This window comes from Triticum dicoccoides, chromosome 2A, assembly GCF_002162155.2.
Source record: "Triticum dicoccoides isolate Atlit2015 ecotype Zavitan chromosome 2A, WEW_v2.0, whole genome shotgun sequence".
Taxonomy (NCBI): domain Eukaryota; kingdom Viridiplantae; phylum Streptophyta; class Magnoliopsida; order Poales; family Poaceae; genus Triticum; species Triticum dicoccoides.
This window is the reverse complement of record NC_041382.1, coordinates 146,766,310-146,784,827: the sequence shown is the minus strand read 5'-3', so window position 1 is coordinate 146,784,827 and position 18,518 is coordinate 146,766,310. Positions and strand designations below refer to the sequence as shown.

The 18,518-nt window shown below is 41.8% G+C and overlaps 1 pseudogene; it reads left to right on the top strand.

Annotated features, from left to right (window-relative positions):
• The first annotated feature begins 11,468 nt into the window (after positions 1-11,468).
• LOC119357745 lies at positions 11,469-17,083 on the top strand (annotated as a pseudogene).
• The last annotated feature ends 1,435 nt before the right edge of the window (positions 17,084-18,518 follow it).

Here is an 18,518-nt window from a genome sequence, read left to right as displayed (position 1 = left end):
GTGTTTGTCTTAAGTTATCAGGTATGAAGTTTGTATATTATCATACTATTTACATAGAAGTTACTGGGGGTATCTTTTCACTAACTTTCCCCCCTTGGTTAAATTTACCGCGGTGTTTCTACGTAAATTATCATATATGTGGTTCGTATATTATCGTGCTATTTTCACATAATTTACCGGGGTACGATTTTCAATAACATTTTCCCCTTTGAACAAAGTTAACGCGATGTTTGTACATAAATTATCCACTAAGAGGTTCATATATTACCACGTCATTTTCACATAAGTACCGGGGTATGGCTTTTAACAACTTTTTCCCTTTGGTCAATGTTACGCAGTGCTTTTACGTAAATTATCGGGTTCGTACAGAAGTATCAGGGTATGGTTTTTCAACAACCTTTTCCCTTTGCTCAAAGTTACTGCAGTGTTTGTACGTAAATTATCGGGTACGTATATTACTGTGCTATTTTCACATAAATTATTGTGGGAATATTTTTCAACAACTTTGTTTTCCTTTGGTCAAAGTTACAGTGGTGCTTGTATGTAAGTCATCGGGCATGGGGTGCTATTTATCACATAAGTTACTGGGGGTGTATGTTTTTCAACAACATTTTTCCCTTCGATTAAAATTACCGCGGTGTTTGTACGTAAGTTATTGGGTATGCAGTTAGTATGTTACCGTGCTATTTTCAGATAAGTTATCGAGGTATGTTTTTAACAACTTCTTTTTCGTTTGGTCAAAGTTACCGTGTTATTTATGTGTAAATTATCATGTCTGCAGTGAGTATATTCCATGCTATTTGCACATAAGTTGTCGGGGGAGGGTATGCTGTTTCAACATTTTTTACCCGAGTCAAAAGTTATCGTGTTATTTGTACATGAGTTATCAGCTCTATTGTGTGTATATTACCATGTTATTTTACACATGAGTTGTCAGGGTATATTTTTCAATATTTTTTTCTTGGGTCAAATTACCATGGTGTTTGTATGTAATTTATCAGGTTATGGCATGTTTATTCTTATGCTATTTCAAAGAAGTCACAGAGGCATGTTTTCAAGAACTAATTTCCCCCGGTTCATTAGTTACCACATTGTTTGATCGAGTGATTTATACAAAAATTACCATACTAATTTTGCTAAAAAGACCTGCTACTCTATTCTGCTCCCTCCTGATTAATTTTTATGAATACAAGTTCCCTGTTACCGTTGATCAGATCCTTCGCTTCAAATGGGTAAATGTTTTCTAATAGTTCTAGATAAATGTATTTTTAGAAGAAGCTGAACATTAATTAGTGTTGCAGGAGACATTCTCTATTGGAGAACTTACTCTTTCATATGAACTAAGCAAAATACTGCTCACAGATGAGATGCACAGGTCAACAAAAGAGGTGCTTCATAATTCATACTTAAAAATAGTCTCTGAAAAGGAGGCCCAAAAATACGTCCAAGGAAATTCCAAATGCTAATCACTGACACAAAAATGTGAGAATCCTGAAAACCCAGTGACCAACTCATGTGATCATGGTAATACCTGATCCTGACCCCAACAGAAGGGGCAAAAGGAAGCCCAAAATCTGCCTTGATCAGTTTCTTTTGGTTATTGCTCGTCCACCTTGCTGTGTATAACTTGTTTCTCGTCAGCATATTGAACCACTTGCTTCTTTTATCCTAGGTGACGTTAACAATTAAACTGAAGCAAGGATAGGGAATTTGCACAAAAACATGCAAATATTTTTGCTCCATTTTTTCCAGCAAAGTTTGCCTACAAAGTACGTAGTAAGTACTACTTGTATACTAACCATGTCTTCATCTTAATCAACCGGCTTGCGAAAAATCGAATTGTTCATTCAATCATTATCACCACCTTGAGGGATTCATCACAAGTGGTTAGCAGGCGCTGCTGGAACCAGCCATTGAACTAATTCAGTAAGGTAAACTGAACCAAGGAGAACACACCAGAATCACAGACGAATTCAGTAGCAACAGCGGAGTGACGACGTTGTGTGCAAGACCTGGTGGCTCGGGGGCGTGAGTCCGTGGAGGCCATGAAGGCTCTCGTCGGCCGAGTCATGCGGCTGCTTTGGGTATAGGAGCGACATGCCGCTGCGGATGCCGATGGCCAGCGAGTAGTGCTGCTTCTGCGGCTTCGGTGCCTGGGGCCAACGCCCATCCGCCGGTGAAGCGCTCCTGTTTCAGAATTGGATCGGCACGCGTGTCCGCCGCGGAAGCGCTCCTGTTCGTGCTCCCCGACGCCAAGAAGGTCCAGCCATGTCCACCACACTTCCAACCTATTCCTATCGGCAGCGATGGCGGGAGCTCGTGGCGCATGCTCGGTCGCCGCCCGGAACAGCCATGGCCCATGGACGACCATGAACCCGATCGTTTCTCGTCGTCCCTGGGAACGGCCTCCCCTGCCACCCTTGGACCACCGCACCTCGCTGCCAGAGCTCATCTCTGTCGGCGGCGTCGTTCCCGCGTCCCCCCTCTCCTTATAGGCGTCTCCCCCAGACAACGGCACCACGGTGATGTGGGGGTGGTCAGCAGCATAACATCGATTGGAGCTTCATCGATGTAGGCGCCTGAGAAACATGGAGGTGGCAGTGGGAATTCGAAGAAGGGGATTGATGGTGGACGTGTTTTGAGGGAGATCAGGAGGGCGGGGCGAGTGCGAGCGATGGGATCTGACGGTGCTGGATGGGTTAGATCGTTTTGCAATCTGCCACAGGGTTACCATATACATATTTCGTTTAGAATTTATTTCTTAAATTAGAAATTCTCAAAAAATATTCAGAATTAAAAAAACAAATTTTGGAAAATGTTCGGAATTCCAAAATTTGTTGCTATTTTGAAAAATATTCGAAACATGCAAAAATTTGCCCATTTTTTTAAAAAAATATTTTTTTAAAAAAATAGTTCAAGATTTCTAAAAAGAAAATGGCATTTCAAAAAATGCTCCAAATTAGAAAAATATTTATGTTGTAGCAAAAATTTCAAAATTTAAAATAATATTCGATTATAAAAGATACACATTTTCTAGAAATCTTATGAATTTTCAACACATGTTCCCGTCTTCAAAAATGTTTACAAATTCAAATAATCTTCATGTTTTTAATAAAAAGTCATTGTTTTCAGAAAATGTTTGTGAATTTTAAAAGATGCTCCCTTTCATATTTTGTTCGCATTTTTTTGATAGTGTACATAATTTTCAAAAACTATTTAATATTTAAAAAATTGTTCATGTTTCCTAGAATATTCAGAAACTTCGAACCTTAAAATCCCCTCGATTGAAAGGATTGAAAGGGTAGATTGAATAACCGATGGGCCTTCCCTGACGTACGATGACGTAACAAAACTCTTAAATGTCCTTGATCAATTAATGGAAAAATAGCTGCACGAATCCTTCACACGAGGCGAAACCGAGAAGCTAAATATTCCTTTTTCGTGTGCACACAGGGTTTTGCTTGCACATATAATTCTCACTGATTTTAAATGCGTACTCTCCCGTTGCAACGCACGGATATGTGTGCTAGTACGATCTCAAATACTCTCAATAACTCGACAGGTACGTACTCATGGACAGAGGACTCATAAGTCATGGATGACAGGCAGGCCACGCTAGCTCGTCATGGACAGAGGACTCAAAATATATCATGCACCATGCATGGAATCCTTCGTGGTTGAGTGATCATGGTTTTGGCTCCGCGGGCTTGGGCAGTGGCGGCTGCGCCGGCTTCGGTGCAAGCTCACTGGTAGGGAGTGGCGGCAGCTCTGGCTTCGGTGCAAGCTCACCGGTCGGGAGTGGAGGCAGCTCCGGCTTCGGTGGCTCCTCTGTCTTGGGTGGCAGCTCGACCTCTGGCTTCGGCGGAAGATAACCGGTCGGGAGTGGAGGCAGCTCCGTCTTCGTCGGCTCGTCTATCTTGGGTAGCTCTGCTTTGGGCGCAAGGTCACCTGTAGGAAGAGGCGGCAGAGCCGGTTGTGGTGCGATCTCACCTGTTGGCAGCGGAGGCAGCTCCGTCTTCGGTCGCTCCTCACCCTTGGGCACTGGTGGCAGCTCTGGCATTGGTTCCACGTCAGGTTTGGGCAGCGGTGGCAGCTCCGGCATCGGCAGCACGTCAGGTGTAGGCAACGGCTGCAGCTCCGGCAACGGCAGCTTTGGCAACACGTCCGGTATGGGCAACGGCGGCAGCTCCGGCCTGGGCAGCCCGCCGGGTATGGGCAGCGGCGGCAGCTCCGGCTTTGGCAGCGCGTCGGGTATGGGCAGCGGCGGCAGCAAGTCCGGCCTGGGCAGAGGTGCCGGGAGATCCGGAGGCACCTCCGGCTCCTCCAGGTGCCGCGCCGCGTTGCTGATGCCGCCGCGCGAGAGCAGCAGCACGCCGAGGAGGAGCGCCGCAAGAGAGGAGGACATGCTGGCGATCTTGCAAGCCATGGCTGGCTTCACTGGACTGGTCAAGAACGGTGTGGGGTGAAGAGAAACGAAGGCGAGGGTGCAGCATTTATAGAAGGCGCTCGTCGGACGGAGCCGATCGATGGCGTGGCGATGCGTTACACCCAAGATCGATCGCCTGCGTAAGTGCGCTGCGTTTCTTCCGGGCACTTAATCCGTGGTACGTTTCGTGCTTGGCCCGTGTGGCGCGTTGGAGAATCGGGCCAGCGGGGCCGACCGGATCGGTTGCTGCGGTTTACACTACTGCGACGTTGCCTGCGCAGAGAAAACCGCCGGGCGCGTATGGGTCAGTGTCACACAATCTGCACACGAAATTAACCTGTCGTCCGGTCAAAAAAGAAGAGAGAAAAAATGACCACAGACGTTCCAAGCGTCAAGAGGTGGGTCCTTAACCTGCTTTCGATGGATTTATTTATTATTACTGCGAGAGAAATTCCTGCGGAATCACATTTTTTTTTAAGGTGCGAGGTCACGCCATTGGTTGCTTGAGACTGCTGGGCTGGTACGTTTCACGTTTTGGAGTACGAGCTAGTTCTACTCACTCCCAGGAGGCGGGAGGAGAGTGCCAGCTTGTCCGTGCATCATGATCGCCAAGGAGAAAAACGTTGTTGATTTTTTTTGTTAATAACGCGCAATGAAACATGCGTCGAGATTATTATTGACTTTCCTGTTGTTGAGAAAAAGGTTTTTATATATTTTGTTGTTGAGAAAAACGTGCTCTATTCAGATCTTATTTTTAGGAGTTACGCTATCAATCTCTTTTTTTGGGTGTAAACTTTTGATCTATTCGTTTTCAATCATGATAGTACATCCAACACCATAAGTAATACAAATTACATTAAGATTTGTAGACCATCTACCGACAACTATAAACACTGAAACGAGCCGAAGGAGCGCCACCATAATCGTTCCTCCCTCGCTGGAGCCGGACACAACTTGTTCTAGTAGGCAGTCGAGAAATTGTCGTGCTAACGCTCCATAGTACCAACACACCAGAACAGTAATTGCCACCGATGAAGTGAAGTTTAGATCGAAAGGATCCAACCTGAAAACACATAAACAAAGACGAATAAAGACCGGATCCGAGCAGATCAACAAAAGACAACCATCGACCGAATCCGTGAGATCCACTAGAGACACACCTTCACACACCCTCCGATGATGCTAGACGCACCGTCAGGACGATTTAATGCGGTGAATAGGGGCTCCATCTCTAAAATGCTAAACAAAATGTCAACATTGGTACTGAGCTCACTGCCTCTCATTCTTGTTCAACCTATCATGATCGACAAGACTAAGGACGTGGTTGTGAGAGACAAATGGTCTGATGTCTTGGTTTGGGGCGATAGCGGCAAGCTGCAAGGCAGCACGGGCCGGTGGGAGACGCAGTGCAAGGGGACACTTTTGTGGCTATCATGGATGAAGTTATTTTATTATTTTATTATCTAAGGTTAATGAGGCTGAATGGATATAACAATATAGACCTATTTGCCTCCTTAATGTTAGTTTTAAAATATTCATGAAGGTTGCGACTATTAGGCTAAATTCGGTTGATGAACATGTGGTTCGGCCTTCACAGACATCTTTTATCACTACAAGAAATATGTCAACTTATGACCTTCTGTCAGTGACCCTCGAAAAATTGATCATAAATCTATGACCATTTTAGACCAATTGGTCAAAAGTTGTTCAGGGGGCTCCAAACCCTAAACCATTGCGACCATTTTGGTCAGAAAGGTCGTAATATCCTTACACAAAATGGTCACAAAGCAAACAGTGCTAGTCCGCTGCCTTATTTCTAGCTGATCATGACCAATATAGATGATCATAGCCTTGTAGATTGTGGTGGGTTGTGATGACTAGGCGCCATCTCATCAGTTTTGCCTATGTGTCATGTCCATGTGGCAGTTTTTGCCCTACGTTGTGAAGCAACCTATATTTCTATCATTCCCAAAATTCCCAAAAAAATCTCATAAATTCTTTGGGTCATATCTTCATCAAATATGTAAAAATCCTTCCTTGTCTAGTTCAAAACTAATTCAACAATATTCATTTTCCTATTATGTTCACAACAACACTTTATGAAGGAAGTGCTATTTATATATTCTTGATTGCCCTAGAAATTTTTGGGCACTCTTTCCTATCCAAATCATTACCGCATGACAAAATTCAGCTCCATTTGCCTAGCAAATCTTCCTCGACAAATTTCCAAAGTTTTTGTCCACCTAAAAGCATTGTGAAGGAAGTACCTTTTTTATATCTCTAAATGACATTAAATTTATATAGTTTCTTCATATGCCCAAATTATCACCCTCCTACAAATTGCAACTCAGTCAAATCATCTATGTGAGCCCAGGTTCAATTTATATTTTATGGCCAAATTGGCACGTTGCAAAGCAAGTGTTATATAGACCCCTCCTATTACCCTCAGACTTTTCGGGTACTCTTCCATACCCAAATTATTGCCACATGATAATATTCAGCTCAATTTTCCTAGTAAATATTTCTCGTGAAATTTCCAAAGTTTCTACCTCGAGAGAAGCTTTGTGAAGTAAGTACTATCTAGGCTTACCCAAATGATCTGAAAATTTACCAGCGCATGACCCTATGTAACTTACCTACACCAATTTTGATCTCATTTCATTCATCCAATCTCTCTCACTAGTTTTCCCAAGTTTCTGTCCATGGAAGAGCATTGTGAAGGAAGTACTACTTTGGCATGTCCAAATGGTATCAATTTTCTACAATGCTTTCCTATGCCCAAATAACCATCCTCCACAAAATTTCAGATCAATCCATTCATTATTTTGAGCCCAGCTTCAACATTCATATTTTTGTCCAACGTGGTACTTTGCAAAGCAAGTACCACCTAGGATCCTCCTTTTGAGCTAAAAATTTGTTAAGACATTCTCCTTAGTAGATGATCATCCTCAGCCAAAACTCACGCCCATTGGCCATGTGCATTTCCCGTACAGCTAATCAAACACTTGGCTGCTAATTCATGTTTGAGCATCGACCGGTCTCCTCGTGAGAATCTTATGTTGTAATTTTCTTCCTAGCACCAACCTGGGGAGTGCCCAACCCATTAGACATTCCTAGGCCGCCCAGAACACATGGCAACATTACGGTCACCCGGTGACCACGCGACGGGCATGCGAGTTTACGCGCTCTAGAGTTGGGGCCCTCGGCCACCGCCCAAACCTCGACGTATCGATAACAAACCATGTATTTATGATTAAATAGGTCCTTATGTAACTAGAAATGATTTTTGGAAAAAATAAATAGCAAACTATGAGGCAGCTGCAGTTCAAATTTGACCCACTTCCAACTGAATCGGCGGAAATTTGTCTTTTTCACGAGAGGTGGATCAAATTTTTTTACACCCAACCATTTTGTCAATTGTGCATTAAATATGGCCTAGTATTTTATAAAAATGATTTGGTCTAATTTCGCAACAATTATTTGGTAGTTCCTTCACAAAAAAACCTCCTTTCGGGCACTCGAAAAATGGAAAATGGTTTTTTCGTCCAACGAAAATGAAAACTTCCTTAGGCAACATTGTTTGCCATTCTAATATGCACCCTTGTGCACAATATGAGATCATTTGAACAAACTATGCCAAGAATGTGGCCGTAAGATTGATCATTTGGCTTGAAAGCCATGAATCTTCACACATGATAGCTCATTTGTGAGAACACTTTTTTAAAATAATTATCGTATTACAAGTTTATTATTTTTCCCGGAAACTTGGTCATATATAATGACACAATGCGAAGGTTTTCCAATTTTTTGATTTTTTTGAATTTTTTATGCCCGTTTCAAAATGCGGTCAAAACGGCGGGAATGACCGTTCCTAGCTAGTGGTTGAATCTTGAAAGTTTTTTGGTGTTTCTCTGATTAAATATATACTTATGTACCTATAAATGATTTTTGGAAAAAATAAAGAGCAAACTACGAGGCAGCTACAATTCAAATTTGACCCGCTTCCAACTGAATCGGCAGGAATTTGTATTTTTCACCAAAGGTGGATAAAAACTTTTTACACCCAACCATTTGGTCAATTGTGCATTAAATATGGTCTCGTATTTTAGAAAAATGATTTGGTCCGATTTTGCAAAAAATATTTGGGAGGTCCTTCACAAAAAAAACCTCCTTTTGGGCACTCGAAAAATGGAAAATAGTTTTTTCGTCCAAAGAAAAAGAAAACTTCCTTAGAAAACATTGTTTGCCATTCCAATATGCACCCTTGTGCACAATATGAGATCATTTGAACAAACTAAGCCATGAATGTGGCCATAAGATTGATCATTTGGCTTGAAAGCCATTGATCTCCACAAGTGATAGCTCGTTTCTAAGAACACTTTTTTAAAATAATTGCCATATTACAAGTTTATTATTTTTCCTGGGAACTTGCCCACATATAATGACACAATGCGAAGGTTTTCCAATTTTTTGATTTTTTTTGAATTTTTTATGCCCGTTTCAAAATGCGGTCGAAACGGCGGGAATGACCGTTCCTAGCTAGTGGTTGAATCTTGGAATTTTTTTGGTGTTTCTCTGATTAAATAGATACTTATGTACTTATAAATAATTTTTGGAAAAAATAAAGAGCAAACTACGAGGCAACTACAGTACAAATTTGACCCGCTTCCAACTAAATCGGTGGGAATTTGTATTTTTCACCAGAGGTGGATAAAAACTTTTTACACCCAACCATTTGGTCAACTGTGCATTAAATATGGCCTAGTATTTTATAAAAATGATTTGGTCCAATTTTGCAACAATTATTTGGGAGGTCCTTCACAAAAAAAACCTCCTTTTGGGCACTCGAAAAATGGAAAATGGTTCTTTCGTCCAAAGAAAAAGAAAACTTCCTTAGGCAACATTGTTTTCCATTCCAATATGCACCCTTGTGCATAATATGAGATCATTTGAACAAACTATGCCATGAATGTGGCCATAAGATTGATCATTTGGCTTGAAAGCCATTGATCTCCACAAGTGATAGCTCGTTTCTAAGAACACTTTTTTAAAATAATTGCCATATTACAAGTTTATTATTTTTCCTGGGAACTTGCCCACATATAATGACACAATGCGAAGGTTTTCCAATTTTTTGATTTTTTTTGAATTTTTTATGCCCGTTTCAAAATGCGGTCGAAACGGCGGGAATGACCGTTCCTAGCTAGTGGTTGAATCTTGGAATTTTTTTGGTGTTTCTCTGATTAAATAGATACTTATGTACTTATAAATAATTTTTGGAAAAAATAAAGAACAAACTACGAGGCAACTATAGTACAAATTTGACCCGCTTCCAACTAAATCGGCGGGAATTTGTATTTTTCACCAGAGGTGGATAAAAACTTTTTACACCCAACCATTTGGTCAACTGTGCATTAAATATGGCCTAGTATTTTAGAAAAATGATTTGGTCCAATTTTGCAACAATTATTTGGGAGGTCCTTCATAAAAAAACCTTCTTTTGGGCACTCAAAAAATGGAAAATGGTTCTTTCGTCCAAAGAAAAAGAAAACTTCCTTAGAAAACATTGTTTGCCATTCCAATATGCACCCTTGTGCATAATATGAGATCATTTGAACAAACTATGCCATGAATGTGGCCATAAGATTGATCATTTGGCTTGAAAGCCATTGATCTCCACACGTGATAGCTCGTTTCTGAGAACACTTTTTTAAAATAATTGCCATATTACAAGTTTATTATTTTTCCTGGGAACTTGCCCACATATAATGACACAATGCGAAGGTTTCCCAATTTTTTGATTGTTTTTGAATTTTTATGCCCGTTTCAAAATGCGGTCAAAACGGCGGGAATGACCGTTCCTAGCTAGTGGTTGAATTTTGGAAAAATTATTGTGTTTCTCTGATTAAATAGATACTTATGTACCTAGAAATGATTTTGAAAAAAATAAAGAGCAAACTATGAGGCACCTGCAGTTCAAATTTTACCCGCTTTCTGCTGAATCGGCGGAAATTTGTCTTTTTCATGAGAGGTGGATCGAAACTTTTGACACCCAACCATTTTGTCAATTGTGCATTATATATGACCTAATATTTCATAAAATTGATTTGGTCTAATTTTGCAACAAATACATGATAGGTCCTTCACAAAGAAACTCATTTTGGGAACTCAAAAAATAGAAAATGAATTTTTCATTCAAAGAAAATGAAAACTTTTTTAGGCAACATTGTTTTTATTCCAAGATGCAAACTTGTGCAAAATATAATCTCATTTGACCAAACTATTTCAAGATGCAAACTTATGCAAATATATTCTTTTTTTTGAATTTCTCAGGTCACAAAATTGCTGACATGATTTTAACACGTTATTTTTAGTCAACTACGACCAATTTAGATGGTCATAACATCATACTGCATTATGATTGGTCCATAGACGTGTCACGCGGATCGTGCATCAAGCACCGTTGGATGCTCGCTGATCCAACGGTAGTCCTCGATCCTTCCACACCAACCCTAGCTCTATCCTCGTGGTAATTTTTCATCCACCCCCCACCTCCTTTCTTTCCCACCGAACCGCTCGAACCCCTCTCTCTTCCTCTCCCTACGCGGCCACTCTGCTCTCGCACCCAACACTAGCTCCCGATGATGCGCCGCCGCCCACCATCTTCCCCCACCGTCTGCCTGCTTTGCCGCCGCCCCCACTGCCACCATCGACGACCCGCCGCCCCCACCGCCCCCGCCGCCCCCTCCGCCCTCTACTCCACAGCCGGCGCCCCTAGCCTCTCCTTCTCCCCTCTGCATCCCAGATCCATTCGACGCGGCGACCACCTCCTCCCACGGCCACCGTGCCCTCGTTTCCCCTCTCCCTACTTAATCCGCGCACTCAACCCCGTCACCGCCGCTGCCTCTCCCCATACCCTCGCCGTCTCCTCTCCAACGAGGCGTAGCTCGTCGAGGTAAGCACCGGTCGCTCGAACCCACCGCCGTCCCCTCCCCGTCTTGATCTAAGCCTGAAGGATCTGTGGTTGATTGCGTCCGCGCAGATGGCCTCCGAGGCGGCGAAGGTGCCGGTGCCGTAGTCGGTGAACTTCAAGAGGAAGAGGGGAGAGCTCTGGGTCGCCGCGAAGAAGAAGAAGGTCGCCGACGAGAAGAAGAAGGACGCGGAGAACACCAAGGTCATCTATGCCCGCGCCAAGCAGTACGCCGGAGAGTATTAGGCCCAGGTCAGAAACGCTCAATCCAATGCCCTTTGCTCGTTCGTGGATGTTTATTAGATTCTCGCTCTGCAAACTTGCTACGCGCGGTTGTACAACTGATTAGGTTTTGCCGTGCTGCCATGTGGAATTTGGACTATATTCAACTATATGCTTTACCTTCCTTCAGTCGATAAGGAAAGGTTGATCGGAGTTTACCAGTTCTATATGCGAGATTTGTTCATACCTGTCCATTTTTGTTTGCTTTTGTGCTGTACATTACCGCGAGTCCACTGATATCTATGTAGAGTCGTGTTAGTTTTGTTTAATTCCTTCAGATTCTGTTTGTTTTGCTGTAGTCCAACATATGTACCACTACCACATAGGTCTAATCTAGCTCGATTGATCATTGACATGTTTGTGTTTCTGCCCGATGGAATGCTAATGTGGGTGTTGTGAGCAGGACAAGGAGCTGGTGCAACTTAAGCGTGAGGCCCGGATGAAGGGTGGGTTCTATGTCAGTCCCGAGGCAAAGATGTTGTTTGTCGTCCGTATCCGTGGGTAAGGCATCACTTGCCACTTGATGATTGCTATCTCATTGATTTAGATTTGTGTGCACCTGTTTTGATGTTAATTTTTTGAAATGTTTACTACAGTATCAATGCTATGCACCCAAAGACCAAGTAGATCTTGCAGCTTTTGCATTTGAGGCAGGTGGGTTGATCAATTATTTGGTCCAGTGAATGCACAGGGTTGGGTTCCTCTTTGTCGTACGCTAGTTGATCCACCTTTCCTTTCAACGGGGTTACTCATTTGTTCTATGCCTCAATTCGTTTGGTATGACACGTGTGTCATTTGATTTATGCCTCAATTCACATTGATTCCTTTGCTTTGACACATGTGTATGTCTAGCTGATTGAATCCATAGGTCAGAGGTCTCGTGAAGGAGCACAATGACTCCTTCAACTACTTCATCACCAAAGGAATGGAGAACATCGTCAAGGCAAGTGACCGACCCATCCATTTTTCTTAGGCATGAAGCTGCTTTCCAATTATATTATATACGCAGATACTACCTCCTTTGCTTGTTTCTAGTGTTGCCTTACATGTGCTCTATTGCCCCTAATTGACTAAGATGGCTTGATGCTAATATCTTTGTGATTAGTTAGTAGTTAATGTAATTATCTTCATGTGTTATCCTTAGTATTGAGACATGTGAACACACACACTGTCTCTGAACCACTTCTTCTCTGTTTACCAAATTGCAATATGTAGGGCTTCCTAGTCTGAATTTCTAGCGACGACTAATTCATAGTTTCAGACTGAATCTCCATTTGCCTCTGATCTGAGCATGTGATTGACAAAAAGTGCCTTTTCCTAATTTTAGCGTTACTCTAAAAGTCTGAACCTGTTTGAATCACAACTTTCCTTTGTTTTCATTGCTTAGGGACTTTGAAACTTCCCTTGTTATTTAGCCTCATATAATGGATGCTACTCGTTTACTGTTCAAGCCCAATTACCCAACCGATGCTATAGTATAGGGCTCATGTTGATGCTATAGTATAGGCATGTTAGCTGTCTATATGTAATCTAACTTGCATAGTGTATGTGTGTGTGTGTGTGTGTGTGGCATGTAGGGAGGTGGTGATCAGGTGAACAACATATCCCTGGAAGACCTCATGTGCGCAGTGGGAGCCGGAGAAGGAGGGCTGCTTGCAAACTGTGACATCTTCATGTACAGGTTATGTCCCGGTGTCCTCCTTCTTCCTCCGTTGATTACCTTATGTCCGTGATATTGTTTGGGTCTGTGGCACACTTCCTGCATTTAGGTCTCCCTGGCAAAGGCAATCTACAACACACTTCTGGCTCACGTAGTATCATGCTTGGATCTGTGCACAAATTCACAAGTTTGGATGCATCATAGAACTTGTGGTGATGTTGTTTAGATTGCAGCAGGCAATAATTATGCTGTCATTCTCTTGCACTCTGCTATGCAGCTCTTGTTTACCTTAAATGCAACTATTGGTGCACTTGTTAAATGCCATTATTTGTGCTGTTTGCTTCCTTTGCATGCATGGTTATACAGTTTGGTGCCCCCATGGCCTGAAATACATTGAATTGTGGGCCTCTGCTTGATATCTTGTTGCTTAGGGTTTTGTTTCGGGGTTTCTTAATGCACTCGTGCTTAATAGACTGCACCACAGAGGTCACCCTCATATGGATAATGAATCATTATCCTTTTTCTTGTATACTTGAGATGTTCCTAACGAATAATTTACTGGACAAACAATCTTGTTTGCAGTAAGAATTCTAGCATGCCAAAATCTGTTGTCTATGTATGCTTCGGTTAATATGGACCTGAATGTCAAGGGCTAGCCAACCTGCTTAGCTAGATTAACATAACAGAAACAGTACACAACCAGCCAGCTCATGTTTGCATTGCTGCCACATCGGCTAGCTAGATGCGATTGCCTAAGGGCTAGTCAACACATTTTACAGCATTGTGTGTTGTAGCCAAACACTTGCTCTGTATTCTGAATACTCTAAAAAACTCCGTTAAATTAAAAACCATGGCATTGCGTACCTGCCAACTAAATTACCGCAATTTTTAATACTTTGTTTTATTTGATACTTTGCTGTTAGATTTACTTTTATTTTGTTGCTAAACATTTTGTTCTACAATGTGCAGATGCTGGCCTTTCATTCAGGACAAAAAAGTGGGATGAAGCATAGTTTTACCTCATTGAGCTAGTTATGGGAGTAACAGAACTTGTATGTATGCTAGTTCTGGGAGCTACTTCATTGAAATAATGCTGATCCTTTTTGTGTGTTATATGATGTAGCAGAACTTGTAGGGCTCCTATGATAGACTTGGGCTGTATGTGTGTTATCTGATTGTAAACTTGATGCTGATCACATTTGTATGTGTGTTATATGATGTAGCACTTTGATGGATGATAATATTAGAAGTATTTTGTATGTTTTCTGTGTGCCAATTTAAATACCAGGTATTTATTCGCGTGAAATAAAAAAATGAAGAATATTGCCCTGATGGCTAGGACCCAGTACTAGAACCTGACAATGGGGACCCACCTGACTAGTGAACCCAATTTAGAAAAAAAGAAAAAAAATGAAACTGTTGAGACAAAAAGGCCATGGGCCAAAAATAAAAAGGCTGCAATGTTGGGCTTGGTCCATGAAGCTGACAAACAATTCACAGGAAAAATAAATATAAATGGGTTGAATTAATGGGCTCGGCCCATATAAACACCGAGTTGGACCGAGCTGATTCTTGTGCCACATCAGATTGCCACGCTGGATGCCTACGTGGCCTGGGGAGGTTGCTAGTGACCAAAACGCCACAGTAGACGTATTTTGGTCATAAACGTCTTCGACCATTCCAGAAGAAAGGTCGATATAGTCAGTTTATGACGGCCAGCTTTTGACCTTATGTTTTTGGTCACAAAAAGGTCACAAATGGAAATTTGTGACCATTCAGTGACCAATAGTGGTGGTCACAAGTTGACATATTTCTTGTAGTGTATGCAAGGCAAACACATCCTAGATAGAGTCGTTATCCTTCATGAAATAGTCCATGAATTACACCTGAAAAAGTTAAATGGGGTGGTACTCAAAATAGACTTTGAAAAGGCTTATGACAAAGTCAAGTGGCCTTTTCTTCAACAGACTCTCAGAATGAAAGGATTTTCTGCAGAGTGGCGCGCTATGATCCATAGCTTTGTTTCTGGAGGTAGTGTTGCCATTATGGTCAATGATGACATTGGACACTATTTCCAAACAAAGAAGGGATTGCGACAGGGTGACTCGGTATCGCCCATGATATTCAATATAGTGGCGGATATGCTAGCGGTCATGATTGAGCGGGTCAAGGTTGATGGCCAAATTGATGGGGTAGTAAATCATCTAGTTGATGGTGGTCTCTCTATACTTCAATATGCTGATGATACGATTCTCTTCATGGATCATGACCTCGAGAAAGCAAGAAATCTGAAACTGATTTTATTAGCATTCGAGCAACTCTCGGGTCTAAAGATCAATTTTCATAAAAGTGAATTGTTTTGGCGAGGCTCAAGACGAGGCCCACCTATACGCTGAACTGTTCGGATGTGGGTTGGGTCAGTTTCCGATCACATATTTGGGGATACCGATACATTATCGGAGACTCACAAATGCTGAATGGAAACACGTCAAGGAGAGACTGCACAAAAGACTTAGCAGTTGGAAAGGTAAACTGTTGTATCTGGGTGGAAGATTGGTCCCCATAAATTCAGTACTTAGTAATATGGTACTATATATGATTTCCTTCTTCTAGTTACCGAAAGGAGTTTTACATAGATTGGATTACTTCCGATCAAGATTCTTTTGGCAAGGAGATAGTGAGAGAAAGAAATATCGACTGGCTAAATAGAGTGTGGTTTGCCGTCCCAAAGACCAAGGCGGGTTGGGCATTCATGACCTTGACGTTAAGAATAGGGCCCTCCTCGACAAATGGTTGTTTAAATTACTAACGAAAGATGGTGTATGGCAAACCTTCCTAAGGAGGAAATATGTGGGTTCCAAGGCGGTATCCCAAGTATATTGGAAGCCTGGGCATTCCCACTTTTGGGCAGGTCTAATGACTACGAAGAAATATTTCTTCTGCTATGGATCCTTCTCGATTAAGGACGGCTCGGAAATTAGATTCTGGGAGGACAAGTGGCTAGGAAATGCCACACTCCGGGAACAATATCCGGCTCTATACAACATTGTGCGCCACAAAGGTGATACTATCCCACGGTAATGGAATCATTTCCGCCAAATGTGACGTTCAGAAGAGACTTAATTGGACCCAGACTCCAATCATGGAATATCCTGCTCCAACGGTTGTCCACGGTGCACTTGTCACATGGGTCTGATGTATTCCGATGGAACCTCCATGGGAATGGACAATTCTCAGTGGATTCTATGTATAGAGCGTTACTCCTATCTGATGTGCCAGTTGTTAATAACAAGAAGATCTGGAAGATGAATATACCTCTGAAGAATAAAATCTTTGCATGGTATCTTCGTTGCGGAGTCATTCTTACTAAAGATAACCTTATTAAGAGAAATTGGCATGGAAGCCCGCAATGTGTATTTTGTCACCATGAGGAGACAATAAAACATTTATTCTTCCAATGCAAATTGGCTCGTTCTATATGGTCAGTCATCCAAATAGCTTCTGGCTTGTATCCTCCCTGTAGTGTTGCTAATGTATTTGGCAACTGGTTACATGGGATTGATCACAGGTTTAGAACTCTTCTCAGGGTGGGAGCGCTTGCCGTTATTTGGTCGCTTTGGCTATGTAGAAATGATAAGGTTTTTAACGATAAAAGTACTTCTCTGTTGCAGTTTATCTACAGATGTACCGGGACTCTTCGTTTATGGTCCTCTCTACAACGTGTGGAGAATCGAGGCTTGATTAAGGAGGTGTGTACACAATTGGAGGCTACGGCGAGGGATACTTTTACCCAACATGGGTGGCAGCATGATCTAAGGATTGCCCCCCCTCTACATTAGGCGTTATACGGACTCTACATGTTTCGTTGTAATTTGTCGTTTTATTTTTCTTTTGTGTGAGAGGATCTTATTTGACTGTGTGCAACTTAATTATGCAGAGGCCGGGTGTAATGCTTAAAATCTTTTAAGTAATAAAGCGCCCCTTTTCGAAAAAATAGATGGCAGCCGTCTAGTTCCCTATCTTCCACCGAGCATCGCAATGATGAAATCTATGAATGGAACCCGCTTGAGTGATCGCCCATTCACCTAGCAAGGAGGAGGAGGAGGAGGGAGAGGTAGAAGATTACGAAGGGGACATCAATATTTTCTAATCAAATATTTTGTGGGAAAAGTAAGCATGTGATATTCATTCCCTCCAATCACTATATATGTACCCTGGTTGCTCAGATTTGTGAGATAGCTCCGACAAACCGAAGCGAGAGAGTAGATTTTAGGATTATGAAAAAGATAAGTGCTTCTTACCACTGGTATTAAGACATCTTTCGTGCCTAATGTACAACTGATAATGTTTTTTCTTTTAAACCTTGGCATGCACCTCTTTGCCGACGTTGGGTGGCACCATTGTGCCGCTCTGGAGGGTTCACTTCAATTTCCTCTCACTTTGCCACGCACATGCATTTGTGCTAATCTCCACTACTTACAAAGAACGTAAGATTCTCATTTCACTTCTCCTTCGTCCAACCTCCTTATATACGCCCCCTCCCCTTCTCTTCTTTGATTTTTTCAACCATCTCTGGTTTTTCTCCCATCGATGTTCCTAAAATGAAATCGATTTTCCCACGTTTTCTTAACTTTCCAACTTTACATAGATGACAAATTTACTTTTGGTCGCGCATGGCAAATTTATTTTATTTGTCATGGCAAAAGTACTTCCCATCCATGGCAAGTTTTGCCTTTTCCATTGTTTATGGGGTTTTTTGCTTATGTAGACTGTTTAATATTTCCTTTAAAAAACATGGCAATTATTGAACAAGATGGCAAATTTTTCCCTTTTGTTTTGCCACATGACGGCATTTTTCTAGTCCACATTTTTTAATCATTTGATGCATATAGTAAAAATACCATACAATTTTAATCCATATTTTCTTGCAACCATGTACAGATGCAAATTGCCATGAACTTTTTCTTTAATGCTATTTCGTATAAAAATATCATTTTGACCATGATGTCAAATTTTGCTTATAAAGACGATGACATTACTTTTGGTTTGAACCATTAGGATTCTGTAGTAGTATCTTGTTTTTCAATATATCTATCACGGGAAAATTCATCTTTTCATTTCTTCAGACATTTGCAATTTTTGTAGCATGGCGAAATCTGTACTTTATTAGTCACAAACTC